General features: G+C 40.0%; 1 protein-coding gene and 1 long non-coding RNA gene across 4 annotated transcripts in view; both read left to right on the top strand.

Annotated features, from left to right (window-relative positions):
• Nucleotides 1–1,929: 1,929 nt before the first annotated feature.
• Nucleotides 1,930–23,096, top strand: LOC134298438 (uncharacterized). The gene is made up of 3 exons (XR_010005530.1): nt 1,930–2,260; nt 17,203–17,259; nt 23,052–23,096. It is a non-coding gene; the product is annotated as an uncharacterized LOC134298438 (long non-coding RNA).
• A 51-nt stretch (nt 23,097–23,147) lies between these two features.
• The window catches only part of tnnt2 (troponin T2, cardiac type), a 163,356-nt gene continuing 160,227 nt past the window's right edge, over nt 23,148–26,276 (top strand). For 2 of the 3 annotated variants that reach the window (XM_062978698.1, XM_062978697.1), the window contains exons 1-2: nt 24,387–24,416; nt 25,860–25,916. The gene's annotated coding sequence lies outside the window, so the exon portion shown is untranslated. Of the gene's footprint in view, nt 23,212–24,386; nt 24,417–25,859; nt 25,917–26,276 lie in introns of those variants that run through there. The other variant, XM_062978700.1, reaches the window with a different exon arrangement.

Raw genomic sequence — 26,276 nt, 5'->3', positions numbered from 1 at the left:
TCTTAGATCAATTACCAAATTATTGTTCATGAGCATCTGAATCTCATTGTATGTAAAGCCTATGTTTCTTCTTCCAATTGTTACACATTAGAATGACAACTTTCATGTCTCTATTTGGCAGTGAGCATTCTATTCACATTTGAGCCATTCATGTTATCAAACACTGTTGCTTCATACTCATTTTTATTTAAATATTTCTACACTGCTTGATTTCAAGAGATTTCAGCACAAACAACAACAAAAATTAAGCATTATAAAACCACACCACAATTTTAACATGAAAAACAATTTAAAAATCAGATGCACAGAGATATAACTACACAACCTATTTGGGCCATGATCCCTTAGTCCCTCAAACATTAATAAAGAGTCAAGTTTTAACTTAGTACGAAAATTAAGATAATAATAGAGCAATTGGTCCCTATTTCTCTTTAGTAAAGTATACACCATCTTGTCAGCTGATGTGGTGTGTAAGTTTGAACATTACACTAGTACTTTGGGAGATAAAGGTTGAATATACATTCAGCTGTGGAAATCCATTAGATGACCTTGGACAAATCACATTCTCTCAGCCCAAGAGGAAGGCAATGACTATCCCCCTCTGAACAAAACTTGCCGACAAAAGCACAAGAATAACTGAGACAGTCTGGAAGATTATCCAGAACTATGAGATCATCAGTAATGATGGCAAACAAGCTTCCCACTAGATGGAAGTTAAGAGGAAAGTGTGTTAGAATACTTCAAATAAACAGCTGTACTCTTAACACACGTGCTTGTCTGCATTTTAAAGACATACAAAATCAAGAAGATCAATGTGGAAATTTAGACATGCGTTTAAGCCTATGCACATAGGTTCATGACATAAATGTACTTGAAGAATGATTGATGGGAATACATAATGAGGGCTATCCCTATCATTAGGTCAAGGGAAGCAGTCACCCCAGGCTGCAGATGGTGGGAAGCAAGTATCCTCAAGATGTTCAGAGAGATTCACAATGTTACCAGGTACCTCAATTTGTACTCTTTAAAGCAGTGGTTCTCAAACTGTGGGTTCCCAAATGTTTGGCCTTCAACTCCCAGAAATCCTAACAGCTGGTAAAGTGGCTGGGACTTCTGGGAGTTGTAGGCCCAAACACCTGGGTACTCACAGGTTGAGAACCACTGCTTTAAGGTAACCTATCATTGCCAGGTGTAGAAAAGGATGTTGTCCCTTCATAAATATTAATAGAACAAAATCAGCCGGCGGTCCAGTCAGCTTTTCTACTTGAAATGTGTATGGGGTGGTGCTATTTTGGTCTTTGGTTCAGACAGAAAATATTTTGAGATAACCCTCACAAATCTCTTATCCAGTCCATATAAATGAACCAGAATGCTAGTTTTAGGATTTCTTCTACCTTTTTGTTTTTCTTTGTATTGTTTTTAAAATGTCGCTTGCCACTTAGCTTTTTAAGACCAGCATCATCTAGTGGTTTTAATGCTGAACTATGACTCTGGAGACTAGGATTTGAATTCTTGCTCAGCCATGAAAATCTACAGCGTGACATTGGGCAAATCAGACTCTTCCAGCCCCAGAAGAAGGCAAAGGCCACTCTATCTCTGAATACATTTTGCCAAGAAAACCCTGTGACACATTCATCTTAAGGATCTCATATATCAAAAATGACTTGAAAGCACACAACAACAACAACAACAACAACAGCAACAGCAACATAGCTTTATACGGTTGTCTTGACCCATTCCCGAAGCAGCTGGTTAGACAGCAGGGGGTCAGTACAGATCCAGATTAAAGGATGGTGGTTCGAGAGAACAAAGCCATGTGTTGGGCATCATTTGCTGGCCTTCTAGATTACAACCAGAGCCCTCTCAGGGCAAAAGCATTCCAGATCAGAGTTCCAGGCCACTTGAGAGTGACAGGTGGCTGGCTAGTGTCAGACTCTTGGGCACTTGGGTATCTTGGGTTTAAAATAGCGATTCTCTGAGGCCATACAATAGCAGGGGCTTATATGGGGCTCTGAGGAAGGGAAGGAGCAGAATTGCACAAGAGGTTTCGGCTGACATGGCCAAAATAGCAGCAAAGCTTAGCATTCCAAGCTGTTCCCAGCTGGCATTCTTCCAATCAGGCATCTAACCTATGAAGGGGGGAGAGAGTGGGTGGGCTGGTTGGAGGGCTCTTGTTAAAGCTTCACTCTTTCAAATTGCCTTTCTCAGACCCTCCACTGGTTTCCACTGAAAGGACATTCACCTGTTCTCTGCACAAGAGGTAAGCCTCCAGCTTTAAATTGTGTCCTTCACTCATAGCCTTTCTTGGGAATATGCCATCACTGTGGATAATCTACAGTAAATCATGGTCTAACAGGGAGGATGACATTGTTTGATACTAGCCAATCCCCAAAGGGGCTGCCCTCTTGTAAGAAGCCAAAATCTCTGCTTTTCCTTACTAATTTAAAACCATTGCAAATCAATCAATCAATTGGTGACGAGAGATTATATTTTGCATTGTATCAGTATGATGGAAACTTCTCCCCATCCTCAGAAAATAGCATTAGGTCTTACAGGGAAATGTGCCATATGTGATGTTATAGAATGTGAGACAAAATATCCATCATACGCAAAATATATAGGGGAGTTCAGTTTATGGCAGGGGAACTATAGCAAACAGTTTGCTTGTTGGAATGTTTATATTCCACAAAATGGGCATTGGATGAATCCTGATATGCATTTATGTGGCACCAGGGAAGCCATTAAAAATAAAATATTTTGCTTGGTTTTGTCTTACTTGCAGATCAAACTATAAAAAAATCATATCAGACTATAAAAATCATATATAATTTTGTAAACAATGCAGTGCTTAAATTAAACAAAGAAATGTATATCCCATATGAATCACCCACCATGTTACATGAAGTCCTTCCTTTAAGACAAACCCATGCTAGGAATGCTTCCTGTGATAGCACAAAATTAAGTGAATTTATTAAGAAGTTTGACATTCCTACGCTTAAGCCGAACTGATATATTCTAAGACAATGGAACACTTCTGAGAAAATTTTAACAGTAGTTGGTGGTTGGTGGTAAGGGAGAGATATGTGCTCACCCTATGTTTTGTTTGTCTAATATTTCAGGGTATGCATACTCATGTTTAATTATTCGTGGAACTCAGTCTAAAAGTATTTGTGAAAATCTGTAGGCTTCCTGCATAGTTTATTAAAAAGTTGGAGTCATAATGAAATGCAATAAAGATCACCTAATGTTCTTGTCAAATACCTGGACATGTGGGAAATAATGCATAATGGTTTAGGGTGCATTTCCATATATACAGTAGAGTCTCACTTATCCAACATAAACAGGCCAGCAGAACAGCGAAAATGTTTGATAATAAGGTGGGATAAAGGAAAAGCCCATTAAATATCAAATTATGTTATGATTTTACAAATTAAGCACCAAAACATCATGCTTTACAACAAATGGAGAGAAGAAACAGTTCAGTACACGATAATGTTATGTAGTCATTACTGTATTTATGAATTTAGCACCAAAATTTCATAATTTATTGAAAAATTGACTACAAAAACATTGACTACTTAAAGGCAAACTGTTGGATAATACAGAACCTTGGATAAACGGAGCTTGGATAAGCGAGACTCTACTGTACATGCAAAGGAGAAAATCCCTTGAGCACAAAGAAATCAAATCTAAACAAACATGCATAGGGTTGCAATGCCTAATTCATGCTGATTCCTTTCTTAGAACTTAGCAATAATTTATGATAAGATATAATAGGAGTGGGCAACCTGGGCCCCCCCAATTCACATCATCCTCAGGCAGCATGTCCTATGGATAATGGGAGTCATACTACAAAAGATCTTGAGAACAATAAGGTCCTAACTCTGGGACAAAGTATGAGTATAGAGCAGGGGTCCTCAAACTTTTAAAGCAGAGGGCCGGTTCACAATCCTTCAGACTGTTGAGGGGCCAAATTATTATTTGGGGGAAAAAACCGAACAAATTCCTATGCACACTGCACATATCTTATATGTAGTGCAAAACAACAACAATAACAATAAAAGAACAATACAATATTTAAAAATGAAAATAATTTTAACCAACATAAAACTATCAGGATTTTAATAGGAAGTGTGGGCCTGCTTCTGGCCAATGAGATAGTCAGGTTAATTAGGGTTGTTGTTGTTGTTGTGTGTCTTCAAGTCATTTCAGACTTTGGGCGAGCCTAAGTCCAAAATTATTTATTTATTCATTTACTACATTTATTTACTACATTTATATCCCACCCTTCTCACCCCGAAGGGAACTCAGAGCTCTATGTACATATAATATATTATATTATTAGCATAGCACAATATTAGCATTATACTATATTGAACTATACAACTATACTGTAATATTATATGTAATATATAACATATAATTAATATTATTATATGGTATTATTGTTAGTATTGTATTGTATAAAATGATAATATTATTATCAATATTATATGTATATACAATATATTATATTATTAAAATGGATATAAAAATATTATATTATAAATGAGGGCGAGGGCCAGGTAAATTACCTTGGAGGGCCGCATCCGGCCCCCGGGCCTTAGTTTGGGGACCCCTGGTATAGAGTATAGATTGAGTATCTCTCATCTGAAATGCTTGGGACCAGGAGTGTTTTGGATTCCAGATTTAAAAAAATAGATATTTTGGAATACCTGTATTTTCATATATGAGATGGGACCCATGTTCTAAATATAAGATTTTGTTAGGGGTCTCCCTGCTAAGGGGAAAAGAAACAGTGGTTTGAGGACCTGGTAGGATGATTTGAGAGGTGTGTTGTCTCCCTGGGGGGGGGGATCTGTATTGCAACAGGGAAGCTGACAAGGCCTGTCAAGCCCACAGACCTTTTCTTTTGATCAATTTAGGGACCAATGATACAACAAGGTGTAGCCATCAGTAGATCACATGGAATTATCAGGCTATGGGGAGGAAGCTGAAAAGGATGATTAGGGAAATCTAATGAGGTCCGTCATCTAATAACGGAAGTTGGTATTTCAGTCTGCCAAGATATTTTAATTAACTAGCATTTGTTGATGATGTTCTGTGATTTCCAAATTATGGTGACCCCAAGGAAAATCTATTACAGGCAGTCTCAAGTTACAAACAAGAAAGATTCTATAGGTTTGTTCTTAAATTGAATTGTTTTGTAAGTAGCAACAGGTATATTTTTTTTAAGAGTAACTCCAGCCGTGTGTGTGTGTGTGTGTGTATAAGCTTTGGATAGCATAGGAAAGGGTTAACATCCCTGTGGTGTTTGTTTTGCTGTTTGTGAATTCATCTCACTTTCTGTCCCTGTGATAATTGGATTTTGAAAAATTTGGCTGGTTGTGGAAACAAGGATTGGCAGGAAAGCTTCAGTTGAGATACCTTTTCTTCATATAACGGAGTGAATTTCCCTTCTGAGTGGTAGATTTCTCTCACTTCCTGTTATCTCACCCCTGTTCTTAACTAGGAGCCATTTTAAGTCAGATGTTTGTAACTTGGAGAGTGTCTGTACAATGTTTTCTTGGCAAGATCTGTTCATAGGTTTTGCCCTGGCTTTTTGAGGTTGAGAAAGTGTGACTTGCTCAGGGTCACCCATTGGCTTCCCATGGTAAAATGGAATTCAAATCCTAATTACCAGAGTCATAGTCCAAAGCTTAACCCACCACGCTATATTGGCTCCTATAACTAGCATTAATTGACCTATTTTACAAACAAAATAACCCAAGGACACAGGCTCGTTTTACTAATTTTCAGTTGTCTAAATTTCATAATCCTAGAACTGTTTTTTTACAGTATTTTTAATAAATTTTTAAAACAGAATGCACACAAGCATACATAAACACAAACATACCTTACAACAATTAAATATTAAATAAGATAACATACATTTTAAAATTACAAACATATATACATTAAATTGATTTTAAAAATGGATCTCTTGTTTCCTTTTTCTAGTTTCTTTATAATTTAGTATTTTTGTCTACCTTATAACCCACAATTTGTTTACTTTTGGCAATTTGAATATTAGCAAATAAATATCTCAACAGTGTATATTAGCAAACCTATACATAAAATATTTCCCTTTCCCATATGTGTGTGTATGTGTCTACACACACACACACACATACACACACACACGTGGGAAATGGAAAGATTCTTGTAAACATATTCCTGGAAATATTTTAAGAGCTAGAATCCAGGCTGAGCCATAATAATTGAAATTTGGCTCTACAAGTAAGCTCTGACTGACTTGTCATGATTTCATTCCTCCTATCAGAGAGAGTTGGCCTGCAGCTTTGTGCTTTGCTCACAATCAGCCAAGGATGCTGGGGCATGCAATGCAAAGATTTATGGGGTCCACATGACTCCCAGCATTTTTCTATGTACAGTTTTTGCTTTGTACCTGGTTCTCCATTATTAAACAGGGCTTGCTGAAGACTTCTTCCTACCTGTAACAGAGCAATGGTAAGCCTAGAAATGTATCCCCCATGGATACAGAGGGTTGTACTGTATTTCAAAGGTCTCTTGTCATAGCTGATAACTGAAAAGTTATACTTTCCTCCAGATTCTCTATTTCATATAATCAGTCAAGCAATACACACCAGAACATTAAAATTAAAACATATCCATGAGGCTAGTTGTGTATTTAGGGCATTACACTAATATTCCCCATCCATCCATGTCTCTTCTATTAATTTTGTGAATTGAGCCTACAGCATTCTTGACTGTGTTATACAGCTGTTAGACATGACTCAAACAATAAATACTTTGTGATTCCCCTGTCAAAAAGCAAAAGAAAACCTGGGAGGGATGGCAGAAAGCAGATGGTGTGACATATGGGAGTTATTTGTAGAGCTGGGCAGAACCTCTCTAACAAACCCCTCCAATTTCATTTATTTTGGGAATTTGATTGCAAACTGAAATGGGCATACTGCATTTGTTGAAAGCTTTTGCTGAAACTTGGGGATATTTCAAGCAGCCAAGAGTGTGAGGTCCATGCAGTGTGCTGAGTGGAAAGCTATAGCCTGGGAAAAATGCTTTTAAACATTGCTTTTTTTCCACACAGCTGAATAAAATCCCACATTATCTGCTTTGAACAGGAATATATGGCAGTGTGGACTCAGATAACCAAATTCAAAGCAGATATTGTGGGATTTTCTGCTTTGAAATTCTGGGTCATATGGCTGTGTGTGGAAAGGCCTTCTGAGGGGAAATGGCTTAGGACAGCCATGAGGATTATCTGGGCTTCTTGACCCTATTTTTGGCAGCTGAGAACAAAGCTTGGAATCTAGGGTTAGTGAACCATTCTTAGAAGGGAAGAGAAGCAAGAGATTTCTTAAAGGTGGGATTCCACGTTCATCACTCTTATTTGTTTGTATATTTGTTTAATTATATTCTCTGTGCCCCATTTCCATGGGTGTCAGGGTGTGGTACAGGAAAATCAACTTATTAAAATTCTAAAAATAGAAAATGTATAGTTTAAAACGTATTAAATAATGCTACAATTTAAAACACTTCAAAACCATCATACCTGGCACATGCACAGACTAGATGAAATCATTAGACACCCTCTAGCTTTAATAAAAAACCATGTTTTAATTTGCCACTAAAATGCCAGACTCAGCACCAGTCATGCTTTAAAGAAAAGACATTCCATAATGGGATAACACAGAACAGCATCCCTACTGGCATGAATGTGTGTGTGTGTGTTCGTGCATTACATACAAACACACACGGCATGAATGACAAAAGGAAAAAATTATATCTTAAAAAGGATATAATACCAAAAGTGAATAATAAAAGTGAAATACTGTGTACAGGCAGTCCCCAAGTTATGAACAAGATAGGTTCTGCAGGTTTGTTTGTAAGTTGCATTTGTATGTAAATCAGAACAGATTATAAGAAAAAAGGGGTTCTCAAGGGCTTGAATTAACAAGTGTTCACTAATGGAATAATAGCAATGTATTAAATATCATTAAACATTGTATAACACAATATAATACAGTGTTTAATGATATTTAATACATTGGGTTGTTGTATGTCTTTCGGGCTGTGTGGGCATGTTCCAGAAGCATTCTCTCCTGACGTTTCGCCCACATCTATGGCAGGCATCCTCAGAGGTTGTTTAATACATTGTTATTATTCCATTAGTGGACACTTGTTAAATCAGAACAGACACATTTCTGAAGTGTAACTCCAGCCAAAAATATTGATTTCTTAGCTTTGGATAGGATAGGGTAGGGTTAACACCCCTGTGGTGTTTGTTTTTCTGTCTGTGCCCCTATTCAGAAGATTTCACTTCCTCTTCTGTTCCTCTAACAACTGGATTTTGAACATTCTTGCTTGTTGTGGAAACAAGGATTGGTGATAAAGCTTAGTAGAGATACCTTTTTCAATGATAACTCTTACAGGAGTGAATTTCTCTTCCTAGAGGTAGATTCCTTCTCATTTCCTATTGTCTCACTCTCGTTCTTAACTGGGAGTCATGTAAGTTGGATGTTTGTAACTCGGGGACTGCCCATACCTGCAAGGGAATAATCAAACTGTAAAGATATCCTTAAACTTACAAACTGCCCATGTTGCAGATTGAAATTCTTTGATGAGGATTTGTGCCCATTCCCTCCAACAATCCTACATACATGTGCATACATTCTTCCCTACTGGCACAAATATGTCACAAATATTCTAAACCTTTGTAGAGCTCCTTTGTAGAGAATTCTAAATAGCACATGAAAGTACAAATTCTGGTAGTGGAGTCGTGCTCACAGTATGAAAGCGTCCTTAGATGCAAAGTGCCCACTTCATGAAACAAACCCAGAGCACCCTTTCTTCAATGGCTTAGGCTGTCCTATCACAATCTCAAGATGTTTTGGGGACACAACTGGGTAGCTGGGGACAAACTGGGAGGCAGAAGTGTGAGGGCAAAGGAGAGACCTCACATTGAGGTTTCAGATTCCATTATGTTGTAGTTTCACATCTGGAAACCAGGATTTGAAACTCTATTCTGACATGAAAGCCCACTGGATGACCTAAGAAAAGTCACACTCTCTCTGCCTCAGAAGAAGGCAAAGGTTTGCATTAAGGTCACCATAAGTCAGAAACAACTTATGGGCACCCAACAAACAACAATGAGGACTGCATGTTGCCTGACTTATGCCTTAGCTTCCTTTGAAACATATCACTAGAATGTTTGTGGTTATTGACTGTTTTGAAAGAGGTATTGACAAGGCATCCATAAGCATGGGGCTGCTTTCAAAAATCATAGGACAGAACTCTGTTGGTTCATTGTACTAATATTTAATAATAATAATAATACTTTATTTGTATACTGCTCTATCTCCCTGAAGGGACTCAGGGCGGTTTCCAACGAGTGCAAAACAACATACAATATACAATAACTTGATACAGTAAAAACACATTGTTAAAACAAGACAAAAGAATTCAGTTAACATAACAATAAATAAAATAAACAATCAAAGTCAGAACCTTCGCTCAAGGGGGCAAGAATCATTAGTCTTCGCTCAAGGGGCAAGAATATTTGCACTCAGGATCAGTTTACAAGAAGTTTTAAAATGACTTCCTGAAATTGTTTTTCATTGTATGTTTTAAATCACATTTACTGTTCATTTCCACTTTAATATTGACTTTTTGTATGTTTTATTTGTGGCCAAAATCTACATCAAGGAGACGTAGCTATGGACACAAAAGCAATAGCACTGAAACTTTGCCTCCTAATCTTATCTGATTATCTTTGAAAATGTACAACTGCCCTCTAACACAACTATTTCTATATCGACAGAAAGCAGGGGTGAGCAGGGATATATCTAGTTCTTTTTTATATAGGTATCTGCTGCAGATGCAGGAAAAGTGTTGGACACACCTGCATTTGTAAGGAAGAAAGCAGCAAAGGTATTATGTTTCATAGGATAATGAACAGAGAACTAAAAAGGCCATTCTCAGGAGCATTTTTCTTTCCTTACAGTTGCAGTACTTTCAGCATATCCTTCAATTTCTTTTTCTTTTAAATCACCAAATGTGTACAACGTCTAACCTCATGTCACACAACACTGCTTGTTCTTAGTTATCAGTTCTGTCTGATACTGTTGCTATTCTAGGAGAACTATGCTGCCGAATAACAAAGCCATGGGAGAAAAAGCAGGCTCCATGATATCAGCAAGGCACTGTGTGTAGACTCCAAGCCAAGGATAACAGCTGTCAGCTATCTGACATAGCTAGCTCTCAGCTGTGTCAGATAAGCAATTTGATGCTGCTATTATCCTAAAAGCAAAACCATGCCAGTTCTTATCACTTCTCTAAAGAAGTGGTTCTCAACCTGTGGGTCCCCAGATGTTTTGGCCTTCAGCTCACAGAAATCCTAACAGCTGGTAAACTGGCCGGGATTTCTGGGAGTTGTAGGTCAAAACACCTGGGAAGCCACAGGTTGAGAACCACTGTTCTTTAAAGACAGCTTATGCTCCTCACTGACTACCCCAGACTGTGGTTTCATTCTGGAATGTTCTGCATACACATACACATATAAATCTACTGTTTGAGGTCCAAGAATCATCTCCATCCTTCCTCTCAGTGGTGGATGAAATGATTGCAGATGGATGGAGCAGACTTGGCAGGTAAATAGTCATTTCTTCTGTCTAGGAAGGCAAGAGAAAAATGAAATAGATTCAGCCATCACCTGAAGCAGGAAATACCACCAACTTTGTTCTCCCTTTGTTTCTTTGATGTTGGAAAGAGTTGAAAAAGGAAAGATGACAGAGCTATGGACTCAAGAAGCAATCCTCAAGGCGGAGATCCAGCCTCTCTCCTGATCCTTCTCCCTTCTTATAGAAGGCAGGGATTTAGCATCTACCCTAGATTCCTACAATCGATTGCCTTCCAAATGGCTCAGAAAACAATTCCCATCACTCTTACCCAAAAAGTCAAATCACCATGTTGGTTGGAGCCAATGGAAATTGTAGGCCAACCTATCTGGTGGAGACTGCATTCGTGAATTTTTGTCTACTTATTTGTTAATTCACTAGCAAGAGATACCTTATATGTCAATTGTCTGGCTTAAAACACAGTTTGGACTTAGAATCATAGAATCACAGAGTTGGAAGAGACCACATGGGTCATCTAGTCAATCCTCCTGCTATGCAGGAAAAGCACAAAGTACCCCCAACGGACAGCTATCCAGCCTTTGCTTAAAAGCCTCCAAAGAAGAAGCTTCCACCACACTTTGGGGCAATGAGTTCCATTGTTGGACAGATCTTTTGGTCAGGAAGTTCTTCCTAATGTTCAGGTGGAGTTTCAGAAAGAATCATGTCTCTAATTCTCAATACACATGTCTATATTTCTGCATTAACTCACTGACTTTCTTTTGATGTACTGTTTAGACAGTCCATTCTATCTGGACATTTCCTTTCTGCTCCTGTAATTAAGACTGTATCTTGTTTTTTTCTATGGTGTTTGGTTATTTTAGCAGGTGTAATTTGATTTCTAGCTAGGATCTATTTTCTTTCAGAATATATTTGGTAAACCTTAAACAACCGTGAATTCAGCTACAGCAATTATAACTTGTTTTTTGTGGGGGGTTTGTTTTTACAGTCTCACCATCTGGAAATGTGTGACAACTGAGGTATTGTAAACAGAGCAGCACACAAGGGTCTTCCTTCCTCTGTAAGCTTAACTTGTTGAACAGGTTGAAGGCAGGAATTGTGACTAAGTGCAGCTTCTCTAGCAGATAATTTGAGCCAGGAGCCATGCTTTGTTTCCCCATCACCTTAGGCCTCTTCCACAGAGTTGAATAAATCCCACATTATCTGTCTTGAACTGGAATATATGGCAGTGTGGACTCAGATAACCCACTTCAAAGGAGATATTGTGGGATTTTCTGCCTTGATATACATATGGCTGTGTGGAAGGGCCCTTACTCAGGGAAAAGGGCAGAGGAGGGAAGTGTTCTCAACCAATGATTTGCTAAGCCTTGATGCGGGGGCACAGCCAGTATTTGTACCATCACTTAACAACTACTTTATTCCTATTTCCCCAAGCAGAACACATAGCTCATATAGTTTCATGTGTCTCTCTTGGCTCCAAAAGGTGTCAAATCATGAAATGAGCTGCTGCTTACTGTTGGGGAGGAGAGGGAGGGTAACGTAATTCAGATGGGAAGAAAGAAATTGGGGTACAGTCACGGATAGAGTATACCTTCCCCCATTCCCCTGGGACTTCACAAATCTATACTAAAGACCTCATCACATTGATGAGGCCCAGCATAATGACTTGTCAGTCTCTGTGGCAAATCGGAGTGGCAGCGGGGCAAGCCCAGTGCCCCAGCCACCAGCTGACACTTTCCTATCCCAGGGAAAGTGTTGCCACATCACATAACGGAATACAATGTTGTATGGTGGCAGAGTCCCACTATGCTGCTGCCCAAGTTCATCCATGGAGTCCCATCAGAAATCTCTCTACAACATATGATGGGAATTGTGGGGATCCATGGTCAGACCACACCTGGAATACTGTGTCCAGTTCTGGGCACCGCAATTGAAGGGAGATGTTGACAAGCTGGAAAGTGTCCAGAGGTGGGCAACTAAAATGATTAAGGGACTGGAGAACAAGCCCTATGAGGAGCGGTTTAAAGAACTGGGCATGTTTAGTCTGAAGAAGAGAAGGCTGAGAGGAGACATGATAGCCATGCACAAATACGTGAAGGGAAGTCATAGGGAGGAGGGAGCAAGCTTGTTTTCTGCTGCCCTGCAGACTAGGATGCGGAACAATGGCTTCAAACTACAGGAAAGGAGATTCCACCTGAACATCAGGAAGAATTTCCTCACTGTGAGGGCTGTTCGGCAGTGGAACTCTCTCCCCTGGGCTGTGGTGGAGGCTCCTTCTTTGGAGGCTTTTAAGCAGAGGCTGGATGGCCATCTGTCGGGGGTGCTTTGAAACCTGGAGCAACGTCAATACCAGACAATTTCACCTTATGTCTGAAGGCTATGTCGAACTGGCTACGTGCTAGTAGACTGAAGGTGAACCTGGCAAAGACTGAGATTCTCTGGCATGGCCGCTCGACTAGTCTGACCCACTTGCTACCCACCTTCGATGGTGCTGCCCTATCTCCTTCGCCTACCGTTAAGAGCCTGGGTGTCGTTTTAGATTCGCAGCTGACAATGGAAGCTCAGGTCGCTGCTGCCAGCAAACAGGCCTTTTTCCACCTACGACAAGCGAGGCAACTGGCACCCTATCTATCTGATGAGGCTCTGGCAACAGTCATCCATGCCACGGTCACATCTAGGCTGGACTATTGCAACGCCCTGTATGTTGGCCTTCCGATGTCCACGACCCGAAAGCTCCGTATTGTTCAGAATGCGGCAGCCAGGCTACTCACAAGAACACCCATGAAATGCCACATAACACCAGTGCTGCAGCATCTGCATTGGCTTCCAACTGATTACCGTGGTCTATATAAGATGCTAGTTCTGACCTTTAAAACTCTTTACGGCCAGCGCCCATCGTACCTTAGGGACCGTCTCTCCTTCTCCCATCATCGAAGGTCGCAACGACCATCCCAACGTGACTTACTTTATATACCGGGTCCTAGAGAAGTGCACTTGGAAAGGACCAGACGCAGAGCCTTTTCTATTTCTGCCCCTGCCTTATGGAATGCCTTGCCGCCCTATATGAGAGCCATGCGTGAGTTAGGGCCTTTTACCCTAGCACTCAAGACCTGGCTCTTTACTAGAGCTTTTGATCTAGGTTAATTTTATCAATATTTGTATGTATGTATTTTTATCCTTTACAATTTTATCTTGTAAACCGCCTAGAGCATCGTGGATGGAGGGCGATTAATAAGTAATTAAATGATGATGATGTTGATGATGACGATGAATGTGATTTCCTGCTTCTTGGCAGGGGGTTGGACTGGATGGCCCATGAGGTCTCTTCCAACTCTACTATTCTATGATTCTAACTGCGGCAAACGCATCCCAGGACGCTTCTTCCGCCCCATGTGATAATGCTGAAGTCCTTCAAATGTATAGTTTTAGGGAGCCAGTCTACTTCAAATGTTAAAATCATCATTATGAAATTGCAAGACATCCCTTCCTCAGGACACAATTAAATGGAACATTACCACACAATTCATCCCATTCCTGGCTGTAGCTTCTTAGGTAGTATTCTTACAGCAATGTACACAGTCAGGGTGGCATTCTTCCAGGGTGCTGAGACTGCTTGGGTCCCTGCCAGATACATTGGCTGTTCTGTATGGATGCCTCAGTCAAACACTACATGCTCTGTATCAGGCAGTCATGTGATGATATATAGAGGGTTTTTTAAAAACATTGCCACAAAGAATCTAGATTGACAATCTTTACGTCAATATAGAAAAGAGTCATTTCTGACTAATGACATATTTCATAAACAGGCAGTTTGAAAACATCTGACTTGTCATGGTTTGCAAAGGCACTGTTCTGTGTGTGTGTTAACTGAAAAATGAAGTGCATGTAGTCGATTGGCCGAGCCTGCAAATACCTGGAGATTGATCTGATACTGTTTCTGAACCAGTTTGGACAAGCTTTGTCAGTGCTGACTGAGTACTGTTGGTGAAGAGAGGTGGGCACTCAGAGAGGCCTTGTTATTTTGAGGCCTGTTTGCTGCTGAGAAAAGAGGGTGAGGAATCAGGACTGCATTCTTCTTTGAAGCAGATTTGTAGACTGAGAAAGGACTGTTCATGTCTGTGGACTTCTGTAAACAATAAGAGAAACCATTGTAAATACTACTGTTTTTCTCGATCCCTTGGAATTAGTAAAGTTCCTGTATTTTTGTTCTGCAAACCTGAGTGGCATGTTATTGTTCTGCGGGTGACTCTGGATCGTGGGCACACGTAAGCGCTTCCGTTTATCATCAATTCATAATATGACTTACAAACAGCTCGTAGTAAAGAACGGGGGGGGGGGGGGGGGGAGGAAACAGGAAGTGAGAGAAATCTACCTTTCTAAAGGGAAAGTAAGTCTTGAAAGAGTTATCAAAAATCCTTGTTTCCACAACAAGCCAAATTTTTCAAAATCCAATTATCACAGGGACGGAAAGTGAAGTGAAATCTTCTGAACTGGGGCACAGACAGCAAATCAAACACTACAGGGGTCCTAACCCTTTCCTATGTTATCCAAAGTGTGTGTGTGTGTGTGTGTGTGTGTGTGTGTGTGTGTGTGTGTGTGTGTGTGTGTGTATGGCTGGAGTTACACTATTCCAACTTACACATTCAATTAAAGAACAAACCTGTGGAACCTATCTTGTTTGTAACTTGGGGACTGCCTATATAGGCATATGTGCAAATGTTTGTGGCATCAACACATTAATTTAGTCCTCCAGGAAAGAACTCCAGGTCAGAGATGTAGCTATGAGAGTAGGTGGAGAATGATGGCATTGCCACCAGGATAAGAATTCTAGCCTCCTAAGATGAAATGTTTCTTTCATACCCAGATTTCTAGCATTGCAGAAACTTAGACATTCAGTTGAACATTTATAACGGCAGCTTAGGCGTCTGAAGAAATGAGACATGAGTTCAAGATGTAAATGATTTTCAATTTCTAACTTTCTGCAATTCTAGACATTTGGGGCTTGCAGATGGGGTCTCTGCCACATAGGGCTTCCTAGGTCATAACTAGTACTTTGGAAGTGGAGTGGCAGCCAATAAAACTTTTTCTGCAAGGGAATATACGTTACGTTCCTTGTTGCCCCAGTTGACAGCCTGGCCATAGCAATTTGGATCTGCAGAAGCTTCCAATAATAGTAGCCAAAGGCAATCCCATGTATCCAACTAAGATATAATTAATCAAGGTATGTGTGATTATGGGCAAATCTTGTTTCAGTTCATGTCTGCTAAGAATTTACCATGTTTGTTTATAGAATCATAGAATGATAGAGTTGGAAGAGACCTCATGGGCCATCCAGTCTAGCCCCCTGCTAAGAAGCAGGAAAATTACATTAAAAGCACCCCTGATAGAAGGCCATCCAGCCTCTGCTTAAAAGCATCCAAAGAAGGAGCCTCCACCACACTCAGGGGCAGAGAGTTCCACTGCTGAACAGCTCTCACAGTTAGGAAGTTCTTCCTAATGTTCAGGTGGAATCTCCTTTCCTGTAGTTTGAAGCCATTTTTTCGCATCCTAGCCTCCAGGGCAGCAGAAAACAAACTTGTGCCCTTCTCCCTATGACTTCCCCTCACATATTTATACATGGCTATCATTTTTTCCTCTCAGCCTTCTCTTCTGAAGGCTAAACATGCTCTGTTCTTTAAGCTGCTCCTCATAGGGCCTGTTCTCCAGACCCTTGATAATTTTAATTGCCCTGGAGAACAAGCCCTGTCTAGTCCAACTTCCTTCCAATCAAATGATTTGGTTTGTAAATGATAAGAATTTTTTAAAAGACTCAAAAAATAAAATCAACAAAAAGAAACGGAAAAATATCCTGTCTATCCAAGCTTGAGGCTATGAAGCGTAAAAGTCTATGTATTCAAATAGTGCTGATTTGCGGTTACACCTTTTTTCTGGGAAGCACCTCTTCTTTGACACCTCTATAGCAGGAAGGAACAATATTGTTCCCCCCATGCCAGCTTTAAATGTACTTACTGGTTTTTTAATCAGGAGAAAGGCAGAATATAAATACTTTAAAAAATAAATAAAACAAATAAATTGTACTGGTCCACTTATGGGAAGATTTCGGATACAGCCTGCTTTAAAAGAATTTATTAAAATTTGTAAAAAAAAAAACAAAAAACCAAACATTCAGAACAGAGAATAGTAAGATTTTAAAACTGCAAGTATGAAACAAAGCAAAATGGCGAATTGCCTGTGGGTCTGTCTTATGGTTTTGTAGTTCTATTAAGGCACTACATTTCATGTGATCCTGGAAGCTAAGCAAGGTCAGCCCTGGTTGGTAGTTAGATGGGAGACCACCATCAAGTAACCAGTGATGTTGGCTACATTAGAGAGGAAGAAACTGACAAAACCACCCCTGAGTACTCCTTCCTAAAGAAACCCAATGAAATTTATGGGGTCACCATAAGTCAACAGGAGCTACAAGACACACAGACACACACACAGTTTTACTGTTCCGTGGACCTGTTGCAGCTTTTAACAGAACCTCTTCTGTTGTTGTTGGCAGACAACTGAAAATGTCAGACACTGAAGAGATCATTGAGGAAAATGAAGAGTATGAAGAGTAAGTGTTCAGTTTTTTTCCCTATTCTTTTCCTGAACCAGGCAGCGACAGACGATCTTTCTGTTGCTTTTCTGCCACTGTGGCTGATGGGTTTGGTCCCATAATCACTCAGATATGCCATTCATATTTTTGAGGAACATGGCCCTGGGATGAGAGGAATCCTGCCATAAAATTACTCTGAATGGTATGGGTGTTTATTAATAGCAAATTCCTTGTAGAGGGAAGTGGGAAAGTCCCTGTGGAAGTCATTATTCACAGCCCGCTGTCTCTGTGAGAGTCTCAGAAAATTACCTTGCTTTTTTAAACCCTAATGTGGAATGATGTCTATATGGCCAGCAGTTCTGGTTCCAGCTTACATAGGGGCTTGAAAGGATTAGAGCATGAAAACAATGACTTTTTGAATAATAACTTTAAGAATCCAAGCCAACAAGATTAGTGCCACATATTTACTTGGGGAATCTGGTGTGCCTCTACACTGTAGAATTAATGCAGTTTGATACCGCTATAATGGCATGTCTTTATGCTATGGAATCATGGGAGTTGTAGCTTTACAAGGTCTTTTGATCTTTCTAGCAAAAAGTGTTGGTGCCTCACCAAACTACAACTCCCATGAATACATAGCATTAAGCCATGTCCATTAAAATCGTTTCAAGCTGCATTAATTCGACAGCATCGGTGTGCTCTAAGGGTTTAGTTTCCCCTCAAATTCTGAGCAAAATGTTCCTGATGATGTTCCTGATGAGCTCTTATGCACTGAATGAATCTCATCATCTGATCTCTTCATCGGACATGGTGTTCCAAAAAGCAAATGGAGCAAATGATGCTGACTTGATGCTGAAGTCTTGTAATCTATATCACAACTTGGAAAATATATTTGTTTTACACAGGACTGTAGCGAGGGGGGGGGGGATTAGGGGTTATATCCCCCCCCCCCCTGAAAATTTTCAGGTTATAAAAAAACCTGGTTTACTCATGAATTTTAACTGGTTAACCAAATCCCCATGCTAAATCTATGAGACGCAAAACATAAAGAATCCCCCCAGGCACTATGTCAAGCAGATATTGACAGGTTTGTAGCGGGGGTGGGGGGTGCTAGGGGTTCAACCCCGCTCCCTGAAATTTTCACACACACACACACCCCCCCCCCCCCCCGAAATTTTTTTCTGGCTACGGCCCTACAACTCCCACAGTTGCTAGTTGCTTGGTGTTGTAGACCAAATGGTAACTTTTCCAAGCAGTGTCAGGGTCTGAAGATGAATTGCAGAGTACTGATATTCCAACTACATTTTTCCAGAAGTTTATATGGTTTCAGGTTTCACCTGCAACTTGTCTAGGATTGCTGGGAGAAACAGCGGGGAAATAACAGCAATACCACCATCACCACCACCACCACCAACAACAACAACACAATAGCTCTTAAGTGAATACATTTTCATTGTTTAAGGCATGTGTTCCTGGGTCAAAATACACAGCTTACTTGGTACATGGAAAACAGACACAGTGAAAAACCATACATTTTTAAATTCTGGAAATAAATTGAGATGATATATTAGGCAAATATTTTAAATTACAACAAAAGCTAACCAAATAACAACATCAAAAAACCTAATACAAGTCATTGTGTTCTGAAAATGTGGAATCCAGGAAAAAAATAGAAATGCTGTCATTAAACTGCCCATCTGCCCAAAGGCTAAATGTCTCATGAATATAGATTGTTTAGTGATTTGGTTATTTTTGCAGCTCTAGGATTTGCTTGTGCTTTTTTGATGCTGTTGGTCTCCACCCCTCATACTTGCATAGTTTTCTATACACCCACATCTCACTCATTAGTTTCTCCCCCATGATCTCCTCTACACCAAAGATGGATCCTATAGAGACATATGAAAAATAGCCTGTTTCATTCTTTCTGTTCTGGCATTAGGTCTCCATTTTTATCAACACCTGTTCCAGTTACTTGAGCCGCATCTCCAGCTGATGTATAACTTGAAGTCATGTGCTAACATGTTTGATAAACCACATTCTACCTCCACAGATTACACCCCTCAAGAGAATTTAGTGCTAGATCTGTAAGGCAGTTCATTTAAATATAGTCTGATTTACAGCTTTTATCCTAGATATTGTAAAGAGCCAGATTAAGACTAGACATATCTTCTAGGAATGGGATTGGGAAGTATATAATTGAAATTCCACATCCAAAATAGAAAGCTAATGGCAAGTGACTGACAGTCTTATCACATGGGATAAAATAAGTTTTCTAGGACGCTTCTGCACCAGTTCACTCATGGAGCCCCGCGACATCCATCAGACGATGTAGGCTGACTTCTGGCGGGGCTCTGTGGGTGAACCTGTTAACCATGACTGTTTAATCTTATGTTACTTGGTGCTTTATTTTTGTGTATATTTTATGTATTTTACTCTGTTTCATGTGCCTTGTAAGGCACCCCAAGTCCTCTTGGGGAGATGGGGTGGGATACAAATAAAGTTGTTATTATTATTATTATTATTATTATTATTATTATTATTATTATTATTATTATTATTATCATCCTGGGGTGGCAGCATGATAGGACACTGCTACCGCCAACACAGAAATCTCCCTGTGTTCCTCAAGGAACAATGGGGCTACCATGGGTGTCAGCTGTGCAGCGATGCTTCCCCACGTGTGATGGGGAAGCATCAACTGCTGGCTCGTGTGCTGTGATTGCTTCACTGCCACCCTGCTGCCACCCTGATTCGCCATGGAGGCGATGTGAACCATGTGATGATGTCCTGAGTCCAAATTGCACAGTAATCTGTGCTTGAAAGGCCTTGGAGGTGTCCACATACTCAGTACCTGACCCACCACAACATAGGTCAAATTCACCACATGGAAAAGCAAATGACAGAAGTGGCCTGTGTGGACTGTGGATCCAATCATGTTGCCCATACTGTGGCACAGTGTTGGGTTGCTCCAGAGTTTTATCCAAGTTCCAAAGTATTCCCTTAATGTAGGGCTAACATGGTTTAATAATTTAGGGCTAGAAGTCCCTGGATGTCATGCAAATATCCAGAAGTAACTTCTCACTCAAAACAGACTATTCAGCCTGTATAGACAAGCCATAAGTTGATGACTGGAATTCTTTTAGTACATATATGGTGAAATGCTGACATATATCTTTCTTTATTGGTTGAAATTGAGGATTTCAATTTATCCTCCATCTTCTCAAGAACCAGCTGCCTGTTGCTCATCACCAACATGGCCATGTAATGGCTGGTGGAGATGAGGGCAGGCAAACAAGAAGCATGTGGTCTGTTTAGTTGGGTGCAAGAAAATGAAGGCACCCTCCAGACACTGAAGTGGTAATGCAGAGGGTTTTTGACAAAGATGAGAAGGAAGACAGGAAACACTAACTCTCAGTGCAAGATTGTGGCCTATGTATAGGCGCATGTAACACAGCCACACAACACGCATAAGAAAGAATACAGCAAATTGCACGCAAAATGACAGGAGGTGATAAAAGGGAGGAAGCGTGCTTGATAACCTCCCTTTTTGTTAAAAGTTCACTTCCCTCTCATCCATGCTACTCTTTCTGAAGTCTAGCAGACATCAACCCACTATATCCTCAGCTAAATATATTTCAGAGAGATGGGCTTCAGTGTCTTTGGGAGAATAGACTGGCTGATTTTATGTTTGCAAAATAATTGGCCAAGACTCTGAACTGAAGTGTCCCTCCCCCCTCCACCCCTGCAGGCAACAAGGCAGGATCCTGGGCTGAAGTTACCATCTGATACTGATGGGATGATCTTTTTCTACCCTTGATAAAACATTTTGGTACTAATTCATTGTCAGGGCAGAGGCCAGCAGGGAGTGCTAGAGAGAGAAGGATAGTCCATTTTACGGGGGGGGGGGGGGGGGGGGGGGGAGTTGAAGCAGGAAAATCATTTTCCCAATTTTTGCTAGTTATTCCCCTTTCCCATATCATAAGCGAGGGGGAAACAGGGGGAAATGGTTTACATCCTTCAAACCATCCTCTATCCCCATAAATTTGACCATCTTTCTCTTTCTATCTTCTGGATAATGGAACAGTACCAACATTTCTTTAACTAGTAGTTGAATGGGGTGGCATGAGTGAAGGAGTCTAATCATCCTGCTTTGCCGATGACTTGTAGAGACTAGCCTGAGTTGGGAACTACTGCCACCAGCTGGACAGAGTCAGATCAGAAAATAATACCTGATTATATTGAACAAAAGAATCTTGAGGCATCATAACCACTAACCCAGGACAGGATGATGTAAAAAATGCCTTCTTTGATTACAATTCCAATAATTCCTATGGAGCATTTAAACTATAGTTCCCAAAACTGCTTGTAGCTCTAATCCAAACACACACACATATATATAACACAAACTCATGTATAAATTAGGGGTAGGTTTCAGTACCGAGATTATGGATTTTGATATGACATAAATAAGTCAAAGATCTTTCTGTGGAGAGGGGAAAGTGTGAATGTCAGCTTAGGGGCTAATCATCTCTGACCACCATTTCCTTGCCTAGATATTAAAAAATGCTGGGAGCGAGAGTAGAGGGAGTGAATGCTTCTTTTGGGTTCTCCCAGGAGGGACTAAATTCTTGCTTTTCTCTACTCAGAGAAGAGGGTGGTTTCCTTTTGATAAGACTTATAACTTCATCACATTAGCTATGAGATTAGCCACGCATCGTGATGATTCTGTCGGAGCCTGGCGTGGGGAACCCTTTGCCCCATGCCTTGCATTACCCAGCTTCCCTCTTGCCCCATCTCATGGGGGAAGTGTCTGCTGCCTGGATTCCCCTCATTGTTGGCTATGCGACATGGGAAACTTCCCATGTTGCTGTGGCGGCAGTGTACAATGGTCCTATTCTACTTGTGCCATGGAGTTTTGCTGGAAGTAATTAAACATCATGGGATGGGAGCCAGTGAGCTCTGTGGAGCAAGTAGAGCAGGACTGTTGTACAATGGGCAATTTAGCCCATCTGATGAGGCCCTTAATGTACTGTACTTACACTGATGCATGGATAAGTCAACTCAGATTTTGGGGATTGGTTTTTTTACTGAAATTTCTAGACATGAGTATATAGTGTATTTTTTCATTTTTAATTCAATTTTTAACATTAAAAACACAGATGAAGAAAACAATAATACTTACATATATATACACATACACATAAACATACTTAAACGATAACTACACCGCTACTCTAATTACATATAATAGCGACATACATACAGAAATCAGTTTTAGTAATTAGTGTACTTTTGTAGCTCTGTAGATAGTGACTATTGGTCTATGGGCTAACTTTGTCTTGTCTTGCTAGCCTAGTCTATGGGATTTTGAAACCGAGAATAAATAAGATACTGACCAATCCAACTCTTTTAGTCATCCCATGAGTGGGATCTTCTAAGCTGGCACCAACTGAATATAGTTCATTTATTTGTAAAGAAAGTGAATGAAGAATGAAGCTGTCTTGACTCAGTTTCAGAAAACATTTTGACAAGTGTCAGAGGTTTTGGACCCTATCCTCTTAAGCCATTTTGTCTGCCTGCGGGTGGGATCCAGAATTATCACAATACCAATCTTAAAACCTTTTTTTACTCTGATACTAATATGTATTTACAGGCACAAAGGTTCTTGCTTTTGGTGTTGACGTGATGGGGGAATTTCTTTAGCAAATGCCTTCCACTTGTATGTTGGCACTAATTGCATTGTTTCTAAAATAATACATGGAAGGAACCACATATTTCAGAATTGAAATCATTTTTGAATTCTACCATAGTTTTAACTGAGCTGTTTTCTTTTTTCCTTTCAGGGAACAGGAAGGTAAGGACACAAAAATTATTCATTTCAAGTGGTTTATCCAAATAACCATCCTAACTCTGCCTGTTTTTTTCCCCCTTCTTCTTTCCGGCTTGTGGCAGAAGACTTCATTGAAGAAGGTAGGCTTATATACTCATGACACTGGCCATAATATCTGGGATTAGTGATGTTTCTCTTTCAGACAGAACATAATATCCTTTTCAATATTCTGTGTAATTAGCTATCGATAAGTATCTGATTGAAGTGGGGGTCATCTGAGCTGTGACTGGGGAGAAAGGGGAGGCCTTCTCTGTAGTGGCACCCAGCACATACAATTTCTATTTATATTCACATGAGTTTAGGCTTCCTCCTGTACTTATGTAAAAAAAATTATGTTAAAAGTAACTTTCACTTGGGTGCCCATTCCATTCCTGCTGTGTCTAATGCTTAGGATGGTAAGGCATCAGCACTCTTTGGCAGAGAAAGCTAACAACCTTGTTGAACTACAACACATATGGTTCCATAGCATTTGGCCATGACAGTTAGAGTGGTGACAATCTGCATTAATTCTGCAGTGTAGATGCACCATTAATTGCTGGTTTATTTGATTTTTGGACAGTTATTGCAGAAAGAGTTTTATGATGTGTTTTAATTGTTTTAAGTTGAGTGTTGAGAAGGGAAGATTGACTGACATCTTTTTGCATAAATAAACAAAACTAAACAAAAATAAACAATTGTAATAAAAATTAAACTAACCTTAAAAAGGGAACATAAGGTACACATTTATTCACCCAGGTTGATTTACTGAAGATGTCATTTTAACATGCCAAAAGACTATGGAAATAAAGTTAGAATAATTGGATTGTTCTTAATTTTGTTCTATGAATACCTAAACAATTACTTTATGCATCTAAGTGGACTATTTAAGTGTGAATTCAAGGAAAACCAGCCCATGGGAAAACAAGTTTCAGATAAGCTTTCTGTTACTAGCAAAGATTTGCTAGAAGCCAATTGATATGTTTCATGTTTACGTGCACACTGCTCTTATGTGTTTGAATGAAGACATAATTATAGTGATGTCTGCTGTGAATGTACTCCAAGCATTAATATCTTATTGCTTCTGCTAATATCTGATTTCACAAATGCTTAGCAACAGAAAATTGGCTATTGGCACAGATGTGAAGCAAAGATCAGCACTGATTGAGACAGCCATGCTATCTGTAGAAATACTAGTTTGATACCACATCTGTATGTGATCCCTTGCTAACCTTCTTTACTTATTCCCTTTCACTGCCTCTGGTTTGCCCTGATTTAGAAGAAGAAGAATGGATAGAAGTGGAAGACGGTAGTAGAACATTTCTATTCATTATACTTTATCACTGCTTATTAATGATGCAGAATATTCCTCGCTGTTTTGTGCATGAGAGACATATCATATTTGTACTGTGCATCAGCATGCACCAGAAAGCTAAACAGATTTGGAAATTATTCCCTCTTCCAAGGGAGTCCAAGGAAAGTAAGTCTAAGGATCTCTAATAGACTATTGTCAATGTGGCACCAAAACAATTTCCAAGATTTTTTTGAACAAGGGTCAACATTATCATTGTCCCATTTTGGTAGGAATGGTTCTCACAACCTCTAAGGATGCCTGCCATAGATGTGGGTGATATGTCAAGAGAGAATGCTTCTGAAACATGGCCATACAGCCTGGAAAACACACAACAACCCAGGAATGGTTCTGATTTGCAATGTCCGTGTTCCAACCATGTCTCTCTTCCAACCACTTCCACCCTCAGCAGCTTCACTTGCTGCAAACTGAGATCAAAGTGTAAAATAGTTTTCACTCAGTTAACTTAGCATAGGGAAAAAGAGAAGAGAGGGCAGGAACTTGTCATCTCCAGCAGGCTTTGCTACTGCTCCTCCTAGCTTGTTGGTTCTTCCTCAGCAATAACTTTTTTCATCTTGACCATATTCTGATGTTTTGGCTATATGTGTCCCAGTTTTCCTCTGTGAAATGTTGGAGGTTGTGCATCATATGTCTTGTTTAATGATAACTGAGGGCTGGCCCTACCAATAGGCAAAATGAGTGAACCAGAAGAGCAATGGAATCCCCTCGGGGAAACTTCCAGGGTTCCCTGGACATTGTCTCTATAACATTGTTGAAGCTGCCAGTCCAGCTTCAAGTTCCGCCTGCTTTCCTATATTAAATGGAAAGAGAACCATATTCATGCATAAATTATCTGTTCTGCATCGAACCAATGGCCTTTTTGGTCCAGCATTTGATTTCCCTCTGCCAGAAGCTTCAAGGAGGCTCATTAAGGCACATCAACTGGCATTCAGGACAATGGTGACTACAGAGATCACTTTTAGTCATCTGCTTCCCTACCCAAACTGTGGTGTTCTCATGAGGTGGTCCTGCTGAGGTGGGGTAGAAGAGAGAGTGAGAGGGTTAAAGGAAGGGAAGGGAGAAAGGAGGGGGCTGCTTAGAGCAGTAAGCTGAAGCTTGGAGGAGGTCATCCTGGAGTCTCTTCCCATGGTGGCTGAAACACAAGTTAGGTGAGCAGGTGGGTAGCCACCTTGCCATTTGTTGTCAGAGTGGGCAATTGAGCTTCTGAGGATTTTGGCATCAGTCTGGCATCCTGGAACAATCAGTATTGTTATTCATTAGCCATCTTCTGTATCTCCCACCTTCTTTTCTTCTTTGGGTAGCATCTTAATTAATGGCTTGGTTTCATGATCTCAGAAGTAAAATAATTAGTTCTCAATGTCATGTTTCATTATTTTATAGAACAAGAAGAACAAGCAGAGGAAATCAAAGAAGATGCAGAGGAAGCCACAGCTGAAGGTATGTATTGATGTTATGGAGAGCTAGCTATGTCTTATAAAAATATAAAAGATTGGACCAGCATCAATAATGAAAATAGGCCAAGTTTGGACCTGGGATGCAGTGATAAAGCTATGATTTGTCTCCCTATCAAAAATTGGACTGTTTTTGGTGTAGCCAAATGCTCTGGTATTCATAACTCTGAGATCGCATCATCCTCTGTCCTGTAGATTCTGCTGTTGTAAGAAGTTGAGGGCAGGCAGGACACTGCTTTGCTTTCTGTAGTTGCCAAATACCAGAATAACAGTAATATAAACCTTCCCAGCAATGAGTGAGTGAACTATGAAGCATTCTAGGAATGATATCAGACACAACTTAGAG

This window comes from Anolis carolinensis, chromosome 4 (assembly GCF_035594765.1).
Source record: "Anolis carolinensis isolate JA03-04 chromosome 4, rAnoCar3.1.pri, whole genome shotgun sequence".
NCBI lineage: Eukaryota > Metazoa > Chordata > Lepidosauria > Squamata > Dactyloidae > Anolis > Anolis carolinensis.
Note: the sequence above shows the minus strand (reverse complement) of the source record. Positions and strands in the feature narration are given on the sequence as shown.